This window comes from Cupressus sempervirens, chromosome 2, assembly GCF_028749045.1.
Source record: "Cupressus sempervirens isolate cs-2001-9-10 chromosome 2, ASM2874904v1, whole genome shotgun sequence".
Taxonomy (NCBI): Eukaryota; Viridiplantae; Streptophyta; class Pinopsida; order Cupressales; family Cupressaceae; genus Cupressus; species Cupressus sempervirens.
This window is the reverse complement of record NC_143119.1, coordinates 369317769-369328919: the sequence shown is the minus strand read 5'-3', so window position 1 is coordinate 369328919 and position 11151 is coordinate 369317769.

Genomic DNA, 11151 nt, shown 5'->3' with positions numbered 1-11151 from the left:
GTTGGCCAATTAAGGCTTACAATGATCACTTCTGATGATATTCCTTTTTAGAAGAAATAAGGACTATGAGGTCTACCTTGTTAAAGGATTTATAAACATACAATGAAGTATACACTCAGTATAGAGATTTACACAAGACTATAAGTTCTACCTTGTTAAAGGATTTGATCTATCTACCTATTAGGATGAAGTAGTAGTTGATGTCTAATTTGCAACTAGATTTTCTAAATGAGATTCCTATTTAGTGTACAAATCACCTTACTATGATAGATGAATCTTTTCTCCTCCTTCTAATGACATAGCCTTTGTAATTTTGTCTTCTTCTTTTCTCTAATTATATTCCTTCCATTTGATTACAATTCCACATTTACACACTTTGAATGTGATACAATAAATTGCATATATACCAATCCAATTACAAGATTACAAAGTTAGCCACAACACAAGTTTACACAAATATTACAAAGTCAGCTAAAATGTAGAAACTCAAGTTTTGAAGACTGACTTGGTGAGTTTATGATACTGGGCATCCACTATTAATGCTTGGCATCATTATGCACTTGGTAGATGTAGAAGCTCAGTCCATGTTGATCACTTCTAAGTATTCTTGAACTTGGTCTGCACTAGTGACTCAATGAATATTGTGAAACTCAGCATATAACCTGAATCACTTGATTCACACTACATGAATCAGTCAATTCTCTCACTATGAGCTCAGTATAAACTGAATCACTTGGTTAACACTGAGTAGCTCAGTTAACACTGGACTCACATCTCATCAACTATGAACTCAGTAAGCGCTACACAACTTGGTTTGCAATATTAAACTCAGCAGACAATAAGATGCTTGGTTTACACTACTGATCTTTATCATAGTAGTAATTTCTCGGTACAAATTAAAATCTATTCAAAGGACTCAATCACAATTGTAGAACTTGATAACAACTAAAATGCTTGATTAACATTGTTAATTGTATAATAATCTTGGTAGATACTTACAATCTAAATAAGTATATGTCACTAATAAAAAACTTGACTGTAATGTCAACAATCTCCCCCTTTAGCATTAGTGACAAAAATAATATTGATCTTAGATTTGGTTTGACAAGTGAGTGTCAACACAATTTAATCATTTACTTAGTTCATGTGGAACTAGTAATACATTCTAAGCACAACATGTAAATATTAGACCATGTTGAATTGCAATGAGTGCCAATTCACTCATATGCCAAGTTGCTTAGGTACCGAGCAAATAGACCATGCCAAGTGATTCAAGTTCCGAGTAAATAGTCAATGCTGAGAAGTTCAGGTGCCAAGTCAAAAGTAGAAATACAATGCATGCCAAATATTAGTGACTTTATGTGTTGAGTGACACAGTTTAGACTTTTTTTTTGTAATGGCACAAAATACTATGTAAACCATTTCTAAACCGACTTAAGGATAGATTTTGATCTTTTGGAGATAAGGAAAAATCTATATTTGAATTCCCTATGTAATTACATGCAACCAATCAAAAAATAGGAAGGTTTAAGCAAAAAATGTGGATGAATCTTAGCCATAGATTCATACCTAACCCTAAGCCACAAAAGTATTTTTAAGAAGGAAAAATTATTAAATCAAGGGGAGAGAGGAATGACAAAGAAAGTATTGAAGGAGTGAACAAGATAGTTTGTAGAGCATTCAAGGTGACTTAGTAAGTAAGAGTGTATTACAAAATTAGTTTGTAAAGAAAAGAGAATAGAAAATGATACACCATTAATATATCAAACCATGAAGGATTAAATCAAAGATTGTGTAGAGTTGATCATGTTATCATGAAAGCAAGTGCCAATCACAAGATCTATCCTGAGACATTCTCATAGGTGATTTTAGTCAAACCTTCTAGGCAGAGTGGTCCTAATGGGCTATACTAAATCACTTAATAGAGTGGCATTCCAAATGAATGACCTAAATTCCTTTAACCAGGCAAACTTCTAACAGGGCATTGAAATCCTCTAACAAGGTGGGACTTAACAGTCTCTATTAGCCTTTAACAGTGCAGGCCTTTCCAGGGTAGATCATGATTAATGGTCAAACCATAGTAACCTTAATTGGGTACACTTTATTACTACATGAGTAAAGATTTGTGGATGTCATCACCACCCCAGTTTTACCTTCTCATTTGGAGGGTTTACAGGTAATCATATCTAGTGTTATGTGTGTGTTTGATTACATGTCTACATGATTGATGCATATGTTATTTCAATTTACATATTGAATGCATGAGATGTATAAATGATGAAAATTTTATGGTTTGAATTTTAAACTCTTGATTCACCCCCACTAGAATTTTACCTTTCATACTTGTAATTCCAACAATTTGTATTAGAGATAGCTCTCAAAAGGAGAAGCTCTGTAGCTTAGAGGAAAGATCTTGAAATGGAAGTCTACAAATTGGGAAAGATTATTGAGAATCAATGAATTGAGATGCAATTCATTCTACATTCACTGGATGAGGCTAGAGAAGAATTAAATAAATCCTTAAAAAGAAGGAAAGAAATTACTATTGCAGAGAATGACACACAATACAAAGAAATTAACACCACCAAGTTATTTGCTAATGATGAGTCCAATGAATTTGATGTAGAAATTGCAAATCTGATGGAAAAGAATAGAGTACAAGGTAAGGAAATTATAAATTTGAAGCTAGAGAAAGAACTCAAGCCATGATGCTATGTGAGGTAACTAAAAAAAAGAAGAAAGCCATGGAAGACAAATCCATGATTGAAGAAGACAAATTTTTTTTTGGCAAATAGACTAGAAGAGAAGTCAATAGAGCTAACTAGGATCTCCAACATCTAATTGGATACCCTTAGCCAAATCATGAATGCCCATCATGAATTGAATGTCAAAGACATTGAGATAACCACATTAAAGTTGCAGAATGAACAACTACAAAATGACCTAAAAAGAGAAAAATAAATTATTGAAAGCTTCAACAAGACAAATGAAGCCATCAAGTATTTTGAGCAATTACTAAAATCCCCTAGATCCAACAATGATACAATAAGATTAGGCTACATAAGCACTAAAGAAGGAGAATCATCCAAAGTTGCTAAAGAAAGAAATATCAAAGGTAAGAACTCCAAACCTACTTGTCATTTTCCTGGTAAGAAAGGAAATACTACTAATATGTGTAGGAGAAGAATGCAAATCAAAATGTCAAGCCTAAGAACATGGCTCACTATCATAAGTGCAACAAACAAGATCATCAAGTACATGAATGTAGAACAAGGACCATGCATACAAAAAAATTTGAAGGATATTGCTACAATTATTAGAAATATGGACATAGAGCCTTTGAATGTAGATCCAAGTCTATGTGTTCATCAAAAAAGTAGAATAAGGTAGGAAGCATTGGACACTTCTATAATTGGGATTACAACACTAGAAAAAGTTGTCATTACTTGTCAAGAATATGGTTATATCCCTAAGAACTACATTAGGACAAACTTCAAAGACAACTACAAAATATAGTTAAGTCAAACTATATGTTTCAGTTGCTTCAAGACTAGTCGCATCAGTAAACATTGTTTAACTAGGTCAAAGGCACTCACTTGTGAATTCAACAAAGGAAAATGCAAGGAATATGTTGAACACATCAGAAGTGAGATGAACAAGACATGGAAAAAGAGAGATGGATGCAATACATCAAATGGAGAAGGGATCACTTTACCTAATAGGTCAAGTGGTTACACCTCATTAAACTAGGAAATCAAGAGATATATGGGTCTAATATTCAAGTGTTATATCATACATCTGTTCCAAAAGATGATAATATAGAAAAGAATACATTAGCATGATTAAAAATGCAAGATGTGGTGGAAAAATCAAGATAAATCTTTAAATATTAATTTTACTTCCAATCATGACATGTTTCCTATGTATGCCAAGTGGAGTACTAGCTGATGTTGAGCTACCAGACTAAGTCATTTGATGTCGATTCTATAGTAGCTATTGAGTGATGGTAATATCTATAGATGTTGGGTGATTCTAAAATTATGTTGATGCTAGGTTTATAGATCTACAAGAACTAAGCATTAAATGTAAGTTTGTTGAAGGGTATTTGATCGGTGTCTACTCATTTTTTATCATTTCAAATTCAAGAAAGAGAAAGTGGAGCAAAACATGATTCAAAAATTTGTTTAAGGCATTTTCCAAGATCTCAACAATGATTTCACACTAGTTCTTTGAATTTTTAAGGTATTTATCACAAGCCAAGTTATGTAGTTTACATTTACAAAAACCCTAGTTTGTCAAAATGGTGTCTAGCTCAAAGAATATAAAAGGGAAAGAGGTTTTGAACATTCAACTAGTTAGTAACAAAGTAAAACATCCAAATTTCAAAGTCATCCCTGACATTACATATAAGCAAGATCCCTCTAGCATGCTTTCAATGATCCTCCCAAAAGTCATTATGGTTTCATATGTAAGAAAATGTTACAATTATAAAATTGGTAGCATTGTTGACTTAGAAATCAGAGAATCCTATGATAGATTATGTGATAATGGTGTTTTGAAAGAAGAATATAAAATAGTTGAGAGAAAGGGTTTGATCTGTGCCCTAGATTTTCTTAGTGTTTTCAAGACTTAATGGATTAGAATTGTGTTAAACATAATACATGATGGATCCTTATGGCTAAAAGGTGGACCAATAAAGATTACTAAACAAATAATCCACAAGGTTACTAGTTTCCCAACCCTAGATTGGCCCAAAACTCTACGAAGTGATTCCAAGGAAGTAATAGAGAAAAACAAATGGAATAAAAGAGGCATGAAAATTGATACTATCACTAATCCTCTACTAGACTTTTCTATTATAGTAATATCACAAAAATTCTATCAATGTAGTAGATTTAATAGTGTACCTTGTATTGTAGTAGATGTTGGTTATAAAATTGTGAAGAAAGATCATATATATGACCTGGCATCACTTTAGCTACAACAAATGATGGAGAACCTTGAAGCTGTAAGGAAAACCAAAAGTGCACAATGCAAGCTTGGTGCAGTACTTGTCTATATATTCTTCTATGTACAAAATACATTCCCATCCTTTAGCACAATAAGTTGGAAAACAAACACAAGGACCTCTTGCATTGACCCAAGGGATGGGAGATGACAAGAAAGAAGAAGAAATATAAGGTGTTGAGGAAGAAGAAGTCGAGGATGAACCCACACAAGCCAAGGCAAAGAGAAGAAAGGCTAAGGCACAACCTATAACTAAGGCAAAGAAAATTGCAAAACCTAGCACAACCAAAAAAAGTGTAGTTATCACCAGAGCCATCAAACGTGCCACAACACAAAAGGAAAAGGAGAAATCCAAACAAATAGAACAAGGCAACCAATTGCATAAGAAGAAAAGAAGAAGATATGTTGCACAGCCAGGTTCAGATGAAGAATGAATTGAATTAGATAGCATAAGCCAATTTAAAGTGGCTAGTCACAAAACAGTTTTTGATATTGAAAACATATGCAAAAATGTCAAGAATAATGCAGATTTATCTGGCTTAAAGAATATTGATTTTGAGAAACTCGAAAGAGAGAAAAAGAATCTAGTAGAAAAAGCATTAAATGCTATGATATCAAAATTCAAAAATACTCCACTAGAGTTTGATAACACAATACCAAAGAGCTTATATGACATTGTGGAATAGAAGTGGCATTATTGTTTAAATTTTGAAAAATAGATTAGAGAATCAACTTTAACCCAAGTAATGCCAGAACTAACCAAAGGGTAGATTAAAAAAGTAAATAAAAATATGGGGGAAGGTTTGCACCAAATTATAGAGCCTTCAACATTCTTCAAAATAACATTAAATATGTTGTGAAGAAGTCAACTCAAATGTGGAAATTGATCTATGGATTGACAACTATGAAACAATGAGAAGAGGACCCTTTTGAGGGTAAGAATGATGATAAAGAAGAAGATGAAAAAGAATATGATAAGGAAGAAGAAGAAAATAAAGATGAGGATGTGACTGAAAATAAATATGAAGACATGGCAATAGTTGAACATCAACAAGAGGAACAGAGTGTACAAGACACACAAATGTTGAGTGCCAGTCCCCCTCATGATACAAGTGCAACTACAAAAATCATAAATGTCAAGGATGTTTTTGATGCATCAATAAAAAACATCAATCCATTAACTACAGATGATTTGAAGAAAATTCTAGACCAACCTACACTTTGAGCTCAATTATGTGGAAATCCAATTTTGGTTAGTCTAGAAGAACTTCAAAAGGAAGTAACTGAGGTCAGAAGGGATCAGGTGAATACACAAGAACCACCTTTTTCCATTCCTTGAGTTAATCTAGTACAACCTTTAATCCAAGAAACAATAGATACATCTACTAAGGTTGATATATTTGTTAAAGTGAACACAATTGAGTAGGGGCATAGTGCAAAAGGAAAAAAAGGGAGAACAACAAATAAAATAAGACAAATAGATTCATCTATACCTAAAACACAAGCACAAGGTACAGGTAAAGTTATTGTCATAGAACAAGATAATCCTAAAGAACATGAGAAATCACTAAAGGTAAAGGAGTAGGAAGCCATCCAAGCATTGGTAACTCTACCAACATCCGATACTTCTCCTATAAAAGTTCTTCATAAGACAACCACAAAAGCTATACCACTATAAATGTCAATGCTATGCTCAATCTCTTCAAAATTTAAAAAGGAAATTCACTATGGAGATATTTCTCTAGATGAAGAGATAGTGATTCCTAAATATGACTATGACACCATGACTTTGGAGAAAATAGGAATATTGCAACAAGTCTTAGACAAAAAGAAGCATCAAGAAATGCTCAGGAGAGAAAATAGGTAGAAGCAAGCTCTTCAAGATGTCAAAGACATCCTTTTAGTTGTATTCATCCTACCAACTCTTGAAGAAGTAAAGCCACTACTAGAACAACTATCATATATTATATAAAAAGGTTAATAATGAATACCTTGACACTAATGCTAAAATTTTAGAATGGTCTAAGAGAAAGTTTCAAGGAAAAGTGAATGGAAAGATATGTGGTGATATAACACTCACTTAAGTTGCATTGGCAAAAAAGGTTAAGGATGTGAAGAAGGTACTTGAGAATATATTCTCACTATACACCAAATTGTGTGACCCCACACTCTTCACCTAAGAGACCAGACATTATATTTTGATCCTAGAGAGGAACCTAAATATAGTAGGTACTCAACTACCTCAGAACCCAGCTTAGAGTGAGAAGCATTTTCATACATTTCTTCAATCACAAAGTCAATTAGATGTGTTAATAGAAAAAGAGGCTAACATAAGAGCCAAATTGACAAAAATTTAGGCATCCCTCACCCCAAACATGGAAATACTCCACAAAGAAGTAGGTTATGTAGAAACTCTATTGAAGAAAGACCCCAATCTTTCTACTCTAGATGACTTGGTACACCTTGCAGCCAAGGTAGCTATCCAACTCAAGTCATTGGATGTTGCATGTGACAACTAGGTAAACACACTATACGTGTATAGTCCATTTGATATAAGTATCAAAAAGGGGGAGTAAGTAAAATGGGGGAGCATAATGCAAGGGGGGGTAAGGATACAAAATGGGGAGAATATGGGGAGCAAGAAAAGAGAATAAAAAAGGGGGAGAATATCTACATGGAGAGAGTATGAACAAAGGGGGAGCCAAAAGAAAAAAAATGTAAGAGATTTTGAAAGATTCATTTTTGGAAAAGCAAAGGTAGTAAATAGATCAGATATCAGCCATGATAGAGAAAATTAGTAGATTAGATAAAAGAGTATTAGATGTAGTGCATTAAAGTTAGAAAGGAGAAAACATGTTTGATACAAAATAAACACATTAGCTCAATGGAGTTATCAATTTTGAGGTATATAGGTTATTGCAAAATTTTGTATGTAAGATGAGTTATGGATATGTTATGCTTAAAGAAATTAAGATTAATTATGTATATTTAAGTGTTTTTGATACTCATGTCAAAGGGGGAGATTATTGATCTAAGATTGGTTCTGACAAGTGAGTCTCAACACACTTAAATCATTTACTTAGTTCATGTCAAACTAGTAATACATGTTGAGCACAACATGTAAATATTAGACTATGCTGAGTTGTAATGAGTGTTAAGTCACTCATATGCTAAGTTGCTTAGGTGTTGAGTAGATAGACCATGCCAAGTGATTCAAGTTCCAAGTAAATAGTTGATGTCGAGGATTTTAAGTGTTGAGTCAAATGTAGAAATACAATACATGTCGAACGTCAGCGACTTCATATGCTGAGTAACACATTTTTGACATATTTGTTTGTAATGGAACAAACAACTATGTAAGCCATTTCTAAACCAACCTAAGGATAGATTTTGATCTTTTAGAGATAAGGATGAATCTATATTTAAATTCCCTATATAATTACATGCATCCAATCAGAAAATAGGAGCAGAAAATGTGGATGAATCTTAGCTATAGATTCATACCTAACCCTAAGCCACCAAAGTCTTTTTAAGTAGAAAAATTCCTAAATCAAGCAAAGAGATGAAAGGATAGAGAAAGTATTGAAGGAGTAAACAAGATAGTTTTTAGAGCATCCAAGGTGACTTAGCAAGTAAGAGTGTATTGCATAATCAGTTTGTGAAGAACAAAGGATAGAGAAGGATACAATAGTAATATATTAGATTGTAAAGGATCAAATCAAAAATTGTGTAGAGTTGATATGTTATTAGGCAAGCAAGTTTCAATCACAAGATATATGTTGGGAAATTCTAATAGGTGATTTTAGTTAAATCTCCTAGGTGGAGTAGTCCTAATAGGCTATACTAAATCCTTTGACAAGGTGGCATTCCAACTGAATGACCTAAAGTTCTTTAACTAGGTACACTTGTAACAGGGTGTTTAAATCCTCTAACAAGGTGAAACTTAATAGTCTTTGTAAGCCTTTAACAAGGCAAGGCTTTTATAGGGTAGACCATGATAAATTTTCAAACCATTGTAACCATAATTGGCTACACTTTATACCTTTATCCATCACCTTGTGATTCCAACTTAGTAGAGTATACTATTTCTGATATTTTTCAAAATTGGTGTTGTGAGAGATATATTTCTATACACGGTAATGCTCCTCCATAGTATAATATACAATATACTATACATTTGATATGTACCTTTAAATACATCTTCTCTCCTTATATAATATATATTTTTCAATTTTCTTTATATTCTTCTAATATTGTCCCTTTTCTCCTTATTCACTCTTCTCCCCTATCCTCTTACATTTTTCTCCCTCTTTTTCTTACAAATTTTTACACCTTCTCCCATTTTTGACATTAATGCCAAAGATTTATACTATATATTTACATAGTAATGCCAAAATGTGAAAAATAAATTTGAATGTACCTTTAGGATAAGTGCCAAAGTCTTGTCCCAATTCTCTTGCAAGACCTTGCATGTGTCCAATGCAATCTGCACTTCTACTAACAATTCAATCATGTGGTCTACAATGCAGAAGTTATTATCATGGATGAGTATTTTAGAATGTACAATGTGCTTCTGTAGTGCATCCTTGTTTGGGAGAATCATGTTCTAAATATCTATCAATGTAGATCTTATTCTTGCCTCTCCTCTAAGAAATTCTACTTGCATATCTACCATAAATCTAATCTTATTAAAATGGGTAGAGCTTGAACTTAGGTCAAGCTGCAATTGCTATGCACTCTCCTTAAGATCCTAATCAATTTTAGACAATTTGTCTTTTATTTCCTTTGTAAAAATTGAAATATCACATAATTTACCAAAACGTAAATATACAGTTATGCATGAAGTTTTTAGAGAGCCCAAAATAGTAGAAAGTTCTACTTGATGAGCATAATTTTTTTGTGCAATAAGTTCTAAAAAGGTTTTCTCAAAAAATTTCTCCACTTTCTACAATAACTTGTCTTGTCCATCTAAATCCTCATTATATTTATGGACTACCTCTTCCAACTGATACAAAATTGGTTGAGAACTATCAACCTTTATGCCTAGAGCCTTTGCTAGGATATTCTTAACATCCTTAATAATCTTAAATTCCTTATTTGTTTCCTCTCTAAGACTTTGCTTCTTGGATTTCTTCTGGAGTAGTTCTCCAAAGGTTTGCATCGAATCAGGGGTTAGATTTGAGATGTCCCATTTAGGAATGACAATCTCCTCATCAAGATCTATATCCTCCTCCTTTTCTTTGCCTTTACCCAAAAAATTTGTGCTTGGTTGAGGCTTGGTCTAAATTGTCCTTGCACTTATTGCTTGTATACTAGGAATGGAAACAATTGTAGAAATTGTAGGACTTGTTGCAAAAATGGACACTGGACTCATTGAAATACTAGTAATGCAAATACTTGATATATTCAAAACTGATGTAGAGGGAAGATTATATAGCTCAGTAGATGAAGTGTTTGATACTTTAGTCAATATAGTGTTGAGCTAGACTGGTGCAAAGATTGATTGAGTGCTTGCACATGAAGTGTTGGCCATAATCAATCCCACTCAGGTTGTCTCTAAGCTTGATGTTATCAATATTTTTCTTGGAGGATGAGGAAGTGAGGCTATGACCACTATAGAAATATTTATTGGGTCAGTCTCCTCTCTATCTTATGCATCTTCCTCAATAGCTTCTTGCCCTTGTTCCTATTCATCCTCTTCATTATCAAAATGAGTTACCTCTTCATCATATATTCTTCCATGTGTTTGTAGTGTTCTTCACTACATGCTCAATGTCATTTAACAATACAAGAGACGTGTTTAATCTCAAGGCTAGTTTTTCCTCATTTTTCTTCAAAGATTCCTTCACTTCCTTATTAGTTAAGCTCAACATAAGTTTTATCAGGGTTTTCTCATATATATCTTTTGTAGTTTGTTTAGAAAATTCTCATCTTGGCTTAATATTATCCATCAAAACACTAGGAATCTAACATGCAAGTTGATCAAGTGAGTATTTCCACTTACACATCTTGAATATGACTAAGTATTCAATCTTCTTTTTCTATTTTTTAGTCCTAATTTCATATTTTAGTGCCTTGAAGTTTGTAAATAAAAAAAATTGATTCCAAATACTTCAATCTATCTTGGAAGGTGAGTGGAGGTTT